The following is a 14,382-nucleotide window of genomic DNA, read 5'->3' as shown; positions in this document are numbered from 1 at the left end:
AAGCAAGATAATAACTCTTGGAAATGCAATTTACATTTCCTTGTTCTAGCATCTTATCAATAGATAAGGTACTTTCAGAGAGGTGACTTTAAAGTGTAGTTAAATCAACCCTAGAGGCGATCCTCAGGCTTCTGCTTCGTGGAACATACATGTTGTTAGTTACATACATGTAAGCGAATGAAAAAGATCAGTGAAAAAAGATGCTATGGGTTTGCGAGAAAAGAGGGGTAAGTGGAAGGGTTACAGAGGAGGTCAGGGAAGGAAGAAATCTTATATTTATGTCATAATCTAGAATTTAAATTCAAAAATTTCATTTAAAGATTTTAAAATAGAGACCTAAATAAACTGTAGTACTTTTTATTATCAAGCTCATTGTCTGGATTATTGTTTCTAGCTTTTATATAACAAGAACTCTTTCACCCACTATCTAGTCACACTTCTCATGTGATTTGAATACATAGTCACTGCCAGTTAGTCTCCTTACTTTCTGTAAAGCAAGCTTCCTGCTTACTTTTGAAATAGGTTTCAGTAGTGAATAATTTCTCTGTATTATTTATTCACTAATTTTTGCCCTTACTTGTATCATACCAAGAATTTTCCCAAATGTATCATTTTTCATTAAACTTCTTTCTGGGACCTTCTCAGTTGTCAATACATTGCTATGTAAGCTTGATGGTATAGTCAATATTCATTGAACTGTACCTGTTAAATGTCAAGGGTGGACATCTGTGGTCCCTATAAATTAATAGAACATGTTTTGTACGCCGTAACTAAAACTCCCAATACTTAGTTAAAATAACATTATCCTGCCAGCCTTTTTCTTCATATGTTGAGTTTGTGTGTGTGTTTGTGTGTGTGTCTGTGTGTCTGTTTGTGCCTGTGTGTGATTGTGTTCCTATATTTATGCACACATGTATCTGTAAGTGTCTATGCTCACTTGTGCATATTTACAGGACATAGATGGGAGGGAGTCCATAGCCTCTTTCATTGTTTTCCATTCTGTTCATCTCTGATTCTTTCAGTGAACCTAAAGCTTGCATTTTGATTCATCTTGTTGATAAGATTGCTTTAGGATACTCTAGTCTTAGACTTCAGTTTTGGGATTAAGGGTAATTTTAACCATGCAAATGATTACATGGGTGCTGAGGATTCATAATCATGTACCTCAATCACTTTCCCAATGCAGAATATAAATATTTATTCATATCCACTGTGGAAATATGTTTTTGTAGTTCCATACATTTAGCAGTGATAGTTCAATGCCTCAAAATACTGTAATAATACTTCATGTTTCCCTTTTAGACTTTCCTACTAGATATTCCCAAATCATTATGGACAATGCCATACTCCTGTTCAAAACATTAAGTACCTGAATTTTTTTGGAATTTTCTTTGTGTTCTTTTCTCTGAAGTTCAAAAGCTATGATTGCCAATGTCAGTCTACACTAAATCTGTTACTCTTTCCTTTTTCTGAGCTCCTCTGAAATAACTTTCTGTCCTCCAAAGTCCTTTCCTCCCTTTCTGTAGGATTATTAACTCTTACTTTCTGATTCCCCTATCTACCCTCATATTAGTTTTGATATCTGAAACCTAACATGGATATAATTGATATACAGTAAAAGTATTTAAATCATTTTCCATAGTAAAATGTGGAAAATGCAGGAATGGCTGTCTTCACGTTGAATAAAGTGAAAACTGGTAACTGTTCAATCCAGGTGGGAAAATGCCTAAGTGGTCTCCCTTTTTCCCTGAAGTACTGAAGTATTCCTGGACAGTGAATAATCTTTACTGAACACAGGATGGCCAAAGAGGTAGGGTTTGATGGTAGGAAAAGATGCCAGAAACTATAATGAATATAGTCATAGGGCTTGCTGTAACAAATGGACTCCGTAAAAGACATAAATATTAGTTGGCAAAAAATGCAAGCTATCTCTCAGACATTCTTCTATCTGGCTGTGACTTCTGGAAGGTGCTTCCACATTTAGCATTTATGTTATATTCCAAATTAGCATAATCATTAGAACTCTTACAAGTATATATAGATACTAACCTTGTGGGGTATTTATTGTCTAATTTTCAGATCTTGTCATGATGACAACCAATTTTGCTATCAACCCTCATATACCCTACATTTTCACGTTGTCCCGTTTTTTGCTGTTTCCCGTTTCTCCTCTCTATGTTAGCACCTTTCTTGCTGCTGTGTCAGAATAACTGGAGAGAGGCAATGGAACACATTTAAGGTTAATTTTCACTATACTTTTGGTGGATAGTATATAGCCCTATGAGAAGTTCATGGCAGCAGGAGATGAAAGTTATTGATCTGATCATATTACATCCATAATTATTACGATCATAAATCAGGGATGGTTGGAAGCTGCAAAATCTGCCACAAGATCTTATTTCTTTTAGTGAGGCTCCACCTATAATCTTCAACTCTTAAACAGTACAGCCAGGAGGCAATGGAGATTTTAAACAAATATTCATTGGGTAAAATTTTTCCATCAGATGACACCATTTTTTGTTGGCCTGTTCATGAGCCAAAATTAACTTCGTTCGAATTTCCCTTTCCCATTAGTTTTAGCAATCATAATATACTACATAATATAAGGTCTCTTCTGATGCACAACATTACCTTTGAATTTTGAATGTCAATAATTTATTTAAAAAAATAAATGACATGCTTCAAATATACAGTGGTCCAAGAATCTATTTATATAGGGAACAGGAAGAGATGGTATAAGGTTTAAAATGAGAAGAGTGAACGCTAAACCTATGTCTCTCTTTAAGGATGCTGATGGAATCATGGGAGATGCAAAGCACACAGGGATCCCTACTCCTCCAGCTCTACTTCTGGAGCACACACACACTCTACTGAACTGACTGCACATATTGTATGTGAAGCTTTTTCAGAGGATAACCCCTGATTTGTACATCTCCTTCATACTCGAGATCTCTGTGTTCCATTTACACAGTGTCTTGCAGTGCCTTCTCAGGACGCTCTCAAGATCCTTTCATGGACCCAAATTTGTTCCAAGTTGCCAGGCATTAGAAATTCCTTAATGTTGTGGAGGAAGCTGCAAGGATATCTTCAATCTTTCCCCTTATTTACCTGCAAAATACAAATACATAGATCAACTTTTCGACTTGTGGTATCACACAAGGATGGAGCCTAGATGACAGTAGAGCATGTTCTGGATGCTGATACTTGAAAATGCCTCATTACAATATTTTTTTTTCTGGACTAGGGATCTGCTTCAGTTGCCCTCTGATTTGGGACTCTTCCCTTTCACAGAAACATTCCTCTCACTGGTTTGGAGCCTTTGGTGGTTAAGGTCTTTCCTTCATGCCAAATTTCTCACACTATCCATGTAGAGCAGGCAGTTTCTCTTTAACAGATACAGTCAGTTCCTCATCAATTGACTTGTCTTCAGCTGTAACTGTCTTTATCCAATTTTCCCCTCAAAGGGGATTTTTTTTCATGTCTTTCCCTTCTGCTTAGTTTTTAACAATGTCCACTGGGATAAGAAAGGTAACAAGTAGCCATTTCAGAATCTGACTCCTGCACTGCATGCAAGTTTTCTCAGAGATTAACATTAACTTTAACCACTGTAAATTAGCTTCTATCAAATTCTCATGAAAAATAATTTAGATTCTTAGGCAGAATACACCTGATGTTCAGTGGTTTGCAGCTAGCATTCACCTCTGTATTTGACATGCTCTGCATGTGTCTCTCAGGAAACATCTATATCCGGTCCCTTTCAACATGCACTTTTTAGCTTAATCAATCTTATCTAGTTTTGGTGGCTGTATGTATATGGGCCACATGTGGGGCAGGCTCTAAATGGCTGTTTCTTCAGTCTCTGCTCTAAACTTTGCCTCCATATTCCCCCCTATGAATATTTTTGTTCCCTCTTTTTTTATGCCACCCTGGCTTTGTGCCTCTAGCACATCCCTTTCATGCCCAAGTGACATTGTATTTTTTTTTTTTTTTGTGATCTGTATTCAGTTTCTGAGGAGGGATGAACAACAGTATTGATGCTATGGAAAGATTAGCATACTGGAGAGATGTCATTCTACCATGTGAACATGAGCTAGTACATATATTAAAAGTAAGTCATGTTTCAAATTCTTCTAAGAGGGATATCTTAAAGGAACTAAGGTTCCTAAAAGAACTTTCTTGATATCTTAATTCTCAGCGTGTTTGCTGTGATGTTAAATCCTTTTTTTCTTGTTAAGATTTGCAACCCCCAGTGAACTAGACTGTTGGGGGGAGGGGGACAATGGGGGGAGGGTGGGGAGGGGAACACCGATAAGAAAGGGGAGGGGGGGAGGGGGATGTTTGCCCGGAAACTGGGAAAGGGAATAACACTCGAAATGTATATAAGAAATACTCAAGTTAATAAAAAAAATAAATAAATAAAAAAATAAAAACAAGGTCATTCTAGCAAAAAAAAAGATTTGCATATACCAATAATATAAACTTGGATCATAACATCATTATATTGTTCCCTCTTTTAAGGAGTGGGAGCATCTGCATTTTGGTTATCCTTCTTCTTGAGCTTCCTGTGGTCTGTGGATTGTGCCTTGATTAATTTGAGGTTTTGGGCTAATATCTACTTATAAATGAGTGATACCATGTGTGTTTTTTCTGTGATTGGGTTACCTCACTCAGGAATATATTTTCTAGTTCTATCCATTTGCCTATGAATTTCATGACGTCATTGTTTTTGATAGCTGAGAACTACATTGTGTAGATGTACCACATTTTTTAATCCATTCCTCTGTTGAAAGGTATCTGGGTTCTTTCCAGCTTCTGGCTATTATAAATAAGGCTGCTATGAACATAGTGGATCATGTGTCCTTGTTGTATGTTGGAGCACCTTTTGGGTACCTGCCCAGGAGAGGTATAGCTGGGTCCTCAGGTAGTGCAATGTCCAAATTTCTGAGGAACCTCCAGACTGATTTCCAGAGTGGTTGTACCAGTTTGCAGTCCTACCAACAATGGAGGAACATTCCTCTTTCTCCACATCCTCTCTAGCATCTGATGTTACCTGACTTTTTTATTTTAGTCATTCTGAGTGGTTTGACACACTTTGGGTGAATTAGAGGAAGGATTCAAGGAGTTAAAGAGGCTTGCAACCCCGTAAGAACAACAATGTCAACCAACCTGAGCTTCCACGGACTAAACCACTACCAAAACATTCTATATGGACTGGCCCAGGGCTCCAACTGCATATTTAGCAGAGAATAGCTTTTTTGGGGCACCAGTGGAAGGGGAATCCCTTGATCCTGTTAAAGTTGGCCCCCCAGTGCAGGGGAATATCGGTGTTGGGGGCGGTAAGGGGGATGAATACGGGTGGAACACCCATGTGGGGGAAGGGGAAGGTTTGGAGGTTTATGGACAGGAGCCGATAAAGGGAATAGCATTTGAAATGTAAATAAAGAAATATATGTAATAAAATTAACAGTTCAAAAAATACACCTCAAGTAACCTCAATTCCATCTCCATTTAGAGTCATTGGTCCCCTCTTAAAATTCTCATGAGCCTGGGTCTCTGCAATGTGTTTGCCTATAAATAACTCTGCTAAACATGACCTAGAGTTTATTTTGCACAACTATCTCCTTTATCTTCCTATTATTGATACTTACTTTATTCACTACATACTATAGATATAAGAGTAGAATTCAAAGAGAGTTTGGTACAATAAGAGAAGAGTAATTTCACTTAGAAATAGATAGCATCAGGGGTTGTCTGGTACCACATAATTGAACCTATGTGACTAAGTCACTTCCTCAAGTTTATAGGTTTTTTTATGCACACAAGATTTTAAAGGAATAGAAATGGGTGTATTAAACAATTTTTCCCGGTGCTTACTTATATTAAAAATGAGGACATTGCTCACAGCAGAAGCTTATCTAAGAGTTGAAACATGTTACAGTTATTTTACCACAAATACTTACTGATGAAAAATACATCATTTTAATTATAATTTTGGGTGTTACCTACAGAGTCTCTTCTTTTTCTTCTCTTCCTCCTCTTCTTCATTTTCTCTTCTTCCCTATCCTCATTAGCCTACGATCTGGCCTAACTCGATGACCTCATCTGATTTCACTTTCCAGTTTTGACACCTGATTTCAATCTGTTGACATTTGTAGATGTTGATGTATCATCACTATTATATTCTGTGACACTATGCACTTCTGTGATCCTTAATCTGCTTGGATAGTGTTTTCTCCAATCAATCCATTTTCTGATTTCTTCTTTTTTTGTTGTTGTTGTTGTGATAGGTTTTATAAGTAGTGAGATATTTTCATTGACAAAGTCCTGTTATTAGAACAAGAGACCTACTTGAACAAAGCATTATGTTTAGAGAAATAGTAAATCAAATATTCAGTAAAGGAGAATGAGATAAACTATGTGGATTAAAATTAATATGACGCTTTATTTTTATCCACGTTTTTTCATGTTGAAAGGTTAAATAACAATCGATTCATTTGTCTAGACATTGTGTGTTTCTTTTGGGAAGTTGTTGTTTCATTCACAATATTTGGACAAAAATCCAAGAATGTGTTATTCGTGTGTGTGCACTTTCATTTTTTTTTTACCTTTTTTTGTTTTGTTTTGTTTTTTCTTTTTTTTTTAACTTGAGTATTTCTTATTTACATTTCGAGTGTTATTCCCTTTCCCGATTTCCGGGCAAGCATCCCCCTAATTCCTACCCCTCCCCTTCTTTATGGGTGTTCCCCTCCCCATCCTCCCCCCATTGCCGCCCTCCCCACAACAATCACGTTCACTGGGGGTTCAGTCTTAGCAGGACCAAGGGCTTCCCCTTCCACTGGTGATCTTACTAGAATATTCATTGCTACCTATGAGGTCAGAGTCCAGAGTCCAGGGTCAGTTCATGTATAGTCTTTAGGTAGTGGCTTAGTCCCTGGAAGCTCTGGTTGCTTGGCATTGTTGTACATATGGGGTCTCGAGCCCCTTCAAGCAATTCCAGTTCTTTCTCTGATTCCTTCAACGGGGGTCCTGTTCTCAGTTCAGTGGTTTGCTGCTGGCATTCGCCTCTGTATTTGCTGTATTCTGGCTGTGTCTCTCAGGAGCGATCTACATCCGGCTCCTGTCGGCCTGCACTTCTTCGCTTCATCCATCTTGTCTAATTGGATGGCTGTATATGTATGGGCCACATGTGGGGCAGGCTCTGAATGGGTGTTACTTCTGTGTCTGTTTTAATCTTTTCCTCTCTATTCCCTGCCAAGGGTATTCTTGTTCCCCTTTTAAAGAAGGAGTGAAGCATTCACATTTTGATCATCCATCTTGAGTTTCATTTGTTCTAGGGATCTAGGGTAATTCAAGCATTTGGGCTAATAGCCACTTATCAATGAGTGCATACCATGTGTGTTTTTCTGTGATTGGGTTACCTCACTCAGGATGATATTTTCCAGTTCCAACCATTTGCCTACGAATTTCATAAAGTCGTTGTTTTTGATAGCTGAGTAATATTCCATTGTGTTGATGTACCACATTTTCTGTATTCATTCCTCCGTTGAAGGGCATCTGGTTTCTTTCCAGCTCTGGCTATTATAAATAAGGCTGCTATGAACATAGTGGAGCACGTGTCTTTTTTATACGTTGGGGCATCTTTTGGGTATATGCCCAAGAGAGGTATAGCTGGATCCTCAGGCAGTTCAATGTCCAATTTTCTGTGGAACCTCCAGACTGATTTCCAGAATGGTTGTACCAGTCTGCAATCCCACCAACAATGGAGGAGTGTTCCTCTTTCTCCACATCCTCGCCAGCATTTGCTGTCACCTGAGTTTTAGAAAAAATAAAGAATGCTCTGTGACTTAAGGATTTGGTAAGTGGGATGTCTCTGTTTTGATCTTAGCCATTCTCACTGGTGTGAGGTGAAATCTCAGGATTGTTTTGATTTGCATTTCAATTCAGAGCCTGTCACATTTTTATTGCAACATCCCAAAGTTGAACTCATCCTCTATTTAATTTTTTCAAAGTTTTACTTACCACTAATAATGTTCATGTGAAATTACAATTTTTTCCTTTTTTTAAATATTTTTAAGGTTTCTTTTTTTAATATTCCAGATTTTATCCCCTTACAGGTTTACCCTCTAACTCTTCCACATCTTGTACTTCCTCCTGTACCGGGTCTCCACCAGAATGTCCCCACCTCCTACACCCTAATCCACCAGTCCCTTCCACTCCCTGGGGCCTGTAGTTTCCTGCAGGTTAGGTGCATCTTCTCTGACTGAAACCAGTCCCGACAGTCCTCTGTTGTATATGTGTTGGGAGCCTTATATCAGATGCAAGGTTATTCATTGCTACCTATGCAGTTGGAGCCCAGGGTCAGTCCATGTATACTCTTTTGGTAGTGGCTTAGTCCCTGGAAGCTCTGGTTGGTTGGCATTGTTGTTCATATGGGGTCTCAAGCCCCTTCAAGCTCTTTCAGTCCTTTCTCTGATTTCTTCAACAGGGGTCCCGTTCTTAGTTCAGTGGTTTGCTGCTGGCATTCGCCAATGTATTTGCCATATACTGGCTGTGTCTCTCATGAGAGATCTACATCGAGTTCCTGTCAGCCTGCACTTCTTTGCTTCATCCATCTTATCTAGTTTGGTGGCTGTATATGTATGGGCCACATGTGGAGCAGGCTCTGAATGGCAGTTCCTTCAGTCTCTGTTCTAAACTTTGCCTCCCTATCCCCTTCTAACGATATTCTTGTTCCTCTTTTAAAGAAGGAGTGAAGCATCCACATTTTGGTCATCCTTCCTGAGTTTCATGTGTTCTGTGCATCTTGGGTAATTCGAGGATTTGGGCTAATATCCACTTATCAATGAGTGCATACCATGTGTGTTTTTCTGTGATTGGGTTACCTCACACAGGATGATATTTTCCGGTTCCCTCCATTTGCCTATGACTCTTTATATCCCCCAAAATTGAACTTTTGTTTATAGTTCTGTTAATGTCTCCTCCTCTTTGCTTAAGAACTCTATATTCTTTTCCACATAGTATGACTATAGTTGATCTTTTTTCATAGCAGTCTCCTTTCTCACTTGACTCACTTTTCTAAAGCGAATCTACAAAGCAGCAGAGGAAGTGTTTTGGAGGTTTGCTGTGAGATTGTAAGGAAACTATAGAGTTTTGAGTCCAACTGAAGTATGCACTTCTCTTTTTTAGGTCCGGATTTATGTGGATGCTGTCATTAATCACATGTGTGGTGCAGGCAATGGTGCAGGAACAAGCAGTACATGTGGAAGTTACTATAATGCTAATAACAGGGAATTCTCAGAAGTTCCCTACTCTGCTTGGGATTTTAATGATAATAAATGTGATAGAGAAGTTAATAACTACCAAGATGCTCACGAGGTAATGAAAGAAATAGTGATGGGAATAAAGAACTGTCTATGGTTCTGCAAATGCACACATATTTATGAAATGCCACAGAATATTTCACTTAGATACCATTGGGGGGGAAAGGTTACTAAGACAGAATTCTACAAAACAGAAAGAATAATGTCCTATATTTCCGTTACATTATTTTGTAAGGATAGACTAATGTCAATGTTAAGGTAGGAGTGCTCTCCTGAACATATTTTTTGTAAAAATTAAAACCTTTGTTGTATCAATTATATACATATGATAAATGGAAAATATTAGAAATACAAATCATATACCAAAACAATCTTCAAATACAGAGTTACAGTCTCAATTTTTTAACAATGTACTTAAAATAAGCAACTTCTTGGCTTCAACTTTTGACCAATGCAAAATAAAGAAAAAGGAGGGAAGAAAAAAGAAATGGAAAAGGAAGTGTAGACAGAGAGGGAAAGAGATAAAGACAGAGTCAGAGCTAGAGAAAGAGACAGAGAGGAAGGAGGATCAGAAATTAGAATGAACTGACTAAAATGCTCACCTATTATAATCTCTGATATTCTCTATAGTTACAAGAAATTTTAGATTCTGTGTCCATATTAGAAAATCAATACATTCCATGTCCTAATCAAAACCATTATCTTCACTATTGATAAATGTGTGAACAACTGAATGAAGAAATGTATTCTCAGGCAGAAATGACTTTTTATAAATCAATCACATTTTGCCCAACAGGTCAGAGACTGTCATCTGTCTGGCCTTCTGGATCTTGCACTTGAGAAAGATTATGTTCGTACCAAGGTGGCTGATTACATGAACCATCTCATTGACATTGGTGTAGCAGGGTTCAGACTTGATGCTTCTAAACACATGTGGCCTGGCGACATAAAGGCAGTTTTGGACAAACTACATAATCTAAATACAAAATGGTTCTCCCAAGGAAGCAAACCTTTCATTTTCCAAGAGGTAGAACAATATATAACATTTTTAGAATTTTTGTTAATACACTTTAATTACCTTTCCTTTTTCACTTGTTCCTACCTCCAAATTCTTCCATGTTTCCTTCCACATTTTCTCTCAAGTCCTCTGTTATTTACTTACTCTAATTAAATGTATATGTGCATATATACATATATATATTACATACATGTATATATACTCAGACACATACCACACACATATATATATTTCCTAAATATACCTAGTATAATTCATAGTGCTTCATATGTAAGTGATTCAGGTCAGCTATTGTTCCCCATATGCATTCAAGGTTGACTTGGTACTGGACAACCAATTGTGTTTTTCCCTTGGGAAGATTCCCTGTTTTTAGCCTTCCTCAATTTTCTTTAGTTCATTTCACAGGGTTTAAAGTACCATGGGATTTTTTTTAAAATATCATCATTTTGTAAACTACATAATTGATAGCAGATTTCTGTAAGCATGTAATTAACAATGTAGTTTAATAACTCAGTCATGTGTAGACTTATCATTCTGCCATTAAAAATATGAGTGTTGTTAATCAGAAAGTGCCAATATAGTCTTTATCACAACATGTTTCAAGGCAGTTGTAACTTCATTAATTTATCTCTTTTGTTCAAAAGTATCATTTTAGAAGACACAGAAATCATAATACTCATGGTCTAAAGCCAATCTTCCAATTTAGAGTTTTGTCTCATACTCTCTGACATGAAGATGTTTAAAGAAAACAGATGAAGCTTTTGCTAAGGCACACTTTCACTTGAAGTGTACTGAGGATGACACCTTTTTATATCTGATATCCTTAGAAAGTTAATAACTTCTAATGTTAACAAGATAGCAAGTGTTACCTTATTGTGAACTAGTGAATTTTCCCTTCTGACAGTCACCCTAGAGGGTAAAAATTACTCCTTTGTAATTTGGTTGATAATTTGATTTCTTTCAATATTATGACATATGGTTTATGAATAAAGTCAAAATGTATGTATGCAGAAAGCCATCAGCAACATTCAATAACAAATATTTTCAATAATTCTAAATAATACTATCTTTCAATTATATGATTTAAAGATGTACTTAAAGTGACACTTGCCCCGATGTCTTTTGTAGGTCATTGATAATGGTGGTGAGGCAGTTAAAGGTAGTGAGTACTTTGGAAATGGCCTTGTGACAGAATTCAAGTTTGGTGCAAAACTTGGCACAGTTATCCGCAAGTGGAATGGAGAGAAGATGTCTTATTTAAAGTAAATATATACCACTGCATCACCTGTTCTATCATATGCCTGTTGTCATTTGGCATCAATAAGACATATCTTCAAATATTCTAAACATGATGTTGATTATCTTTTTGGCTTATTGTTCTCTAACCCTCAATGAATCATGTTTTTTATTAGGTACATCAATCACCTGATAGCAGGGGAAATCCAAAGTATCACTTAGTGAGCTTTTCTCATTAAGTTCTAAGAATGTTTGCTCATTGCCTATTAAAATTATTAGAATCCCAAGAATAGTTGCGTTCAGAAATAATCTCAGAAATGTCACTACACTATTGAATTTCTTTATGTGACACTAGAGAATTAGTTGAAAATTTCAAAATTTCTAATTTAAAAACCATAGTTATAAATTTATTTTCATTCTATATTATATAATATGAATGTCTTAATTCTCATCAATAATATTAAAAAATGATTAGAAAATCTACAGAAATTTAAACAAAAGATAATACAGCAAGACCTCAATGTGGATAAAATTCCCATGTATGTTATCATAGAAAATTATATATGTGCACATCTATATATGAAAAATTTATGAAATTGCCATTTATTCACATCATTGAGGATGCCGTATGTAATGTTATGGTAAGCATTGCAAAATAATAATATTTTTTTAATGCAGGAACTGGGGAGAAGGTTGGGATCTTGTGCCTTCTAACAGAGCCCTTGTGTTTGTGGACAACCATGACAATCAGCGAGGACATTGTGCTGGAGGACGATCAATCCTGACATTATGGGATGCTAGGTAGGACTACGTTCATTGCTGCTGTGGGGGTTGCATTTCATGAGAGTAAAGTATTATATACTTTGGTGTAATACTCTTTTTCAATTTTCAGAATGTATAAAATGGCAGTTGGATTTATGTTGGCTCATCCTTATGTATTCACAAGAGTAATGTCAAGTTACCAATGGGCAAGAAATTTCCAGAATGGAAAAGTAAGTCTAGGAGTTGTTTGAAGCATATTTAATATAGAAAAAAATTGGTTTTGTTTAAATTTCATGTGATGTTAGACCATGTGTGCTCATTATTAAGGGCTCATTCGCTACAGTGTTCTAAAGTGAGAACTTTGAAGAAATACCTGGTAGTGAAAAACATAGTTGAAGTGATAAAATACCGAGTGAATCAGTTATGGCTGTTAAAGCCCTGACTCTTAGAGTTGATACTGAATTATGAATGTTAATACTAAAGGGAATTTCATATTCTTTCTGCCCTTAGTAATATTAATGTCATCTTATGAATTTCATTTTCCCTGTGGAATGAGAAAGCAGCATATTTAATGGTAATCAAGGAAATTATAAGAGATATGAGTTTATGAGAATCACACTATAGTGATTTGTTCACTAAATCCATGCATGAGTTTAGTTATATGCAATATTTGATTGCTATGTGCATAACCTTAAACAATTATGAAGTTTATCTAAACAATTAGACAATCAGTTATCTAAAAACCTATGTGAAGTTTCCTTTCTCTTTGGGAGAAACTAGACTTATAGGACATATCAAATATAAAATACAAATATCACTTTTCTATAAAATCTGACAAATATTTTTAATTTCCTTTCAATATAAGAGTTCCCCTCTTCTGTATTTAAATATATTCTCTTTTTGAAGGGGATTCATGGATAGAATGAGATTTTTTTCCCCAGAAATATATGTAATTATTTTGCCATCATAAGATGTTCATTTAAAGCCAGAATACTTTATTAGCACATTGACAGGCAGAGTAGTAAGAAATCAACTGTTATTAACTAAGAAAGTATTATATTCAAAGCATTTTCATATATGTTCTTTAATTAGTACAAAACTACCTATTTCCCTTATGCATAAGTGAGGCATATATAGATGTAGATTTCTCAGGTAGTAATAGTCTGTTCTTTAATCCTAGTTTACCTGACTCTTTAATTTTCTTGTTTTAGTCATATTGAAGAGCTTTTAGTCATACTGAGCAGAAAATAGGATGTTTGCAAATTGTTTCTGATGTTATTATGTTTTCAGAAAACCTCTGTTTGAACTAAGGTTGAGACTTTTGTGAAGGCCTATTAAAACACTGAGGTACTTACAAAAACTTTGACACTGCAGAGATATACAATTGGAATAGTGGAATGGTTTTGGTTTTCTGTCGTATCAGGATTCAGGCAGCTACAAGCATTCAAATGACCTGATTTTTTCCAATAATTAAGGATGTGAATGACTGAATGGACCACCTAATAACAATGGAGCAACAAAGGAAGTGACCATTAATCCAGACACCACTTGTGGCAATGACTGGGTCTCTGAACATTGATGGCGTCAAATGAGGTGGTAATTTCTCCTGCATATTTTGTCTAATAATAAAGTTGTTTAGCCTTTTATTTTGATCAGTTGAATTTAAGAGTACGAGCATTTTACATGACATTGTGTTTTTAGGAACAGGTTTGCCTTCTGCAAACTGCTGGGACAATGATAGCAACCAAATCTCTTTTGGCAGAAGAAACAGGATTCATTATCTTTAACAACGGTGATTGGTAGGTGGGTATCAGGTATCAGGTGTTGATACTGTAATTTGAATAATTCTCTTTTTTTCCGGTTCATGTATACTTTCTTATATGAAGAATATTTCTCCCCATGGATTTAAGAATCAAAATGAAGGCTGAAGGCATTATAGAAGTCAAACTGGTGCTTGTTTTCACATTCTTCCATTCTTTGTGAAAAATTTTGCTGCTGAGAATTTTTACTGCATCCTTAGATTGGCACTGGGATATATTATTTTCC

General features: G+C 36.2%; 1 pseudogene; it reads left to right on the top strand.

Moving 5' to 3' along the window:
* The first annotated feature begins 205 nt into the window (after positions 1 to 205).
* Amy2a3-ps1 (amylase 2a3, pseudogene1) overlaps positions 206 to 14,382 on the top strand; it is a 34,066-nt pseudogene continuing 19,889 nt past the window's right edge.

This window comes from Rattus norvegicus, chromosome 2, assembly GCF_036323735.1.
Source record: "Rattus norvegicus strain BN/NHsdMcwi chromosome 2, GRCr8, whole genome shotgun sequence".
Taxonomy (NCBI): domain Eukaryota; kingdom Metazoa; phylum Chordata; class Mammalia; order Rodentia; family Muridae; genus Rattus; species Rattus norvegicus.
This window is presented reverse-complemented; position numbering and strand designations above follow the sequence as displayed.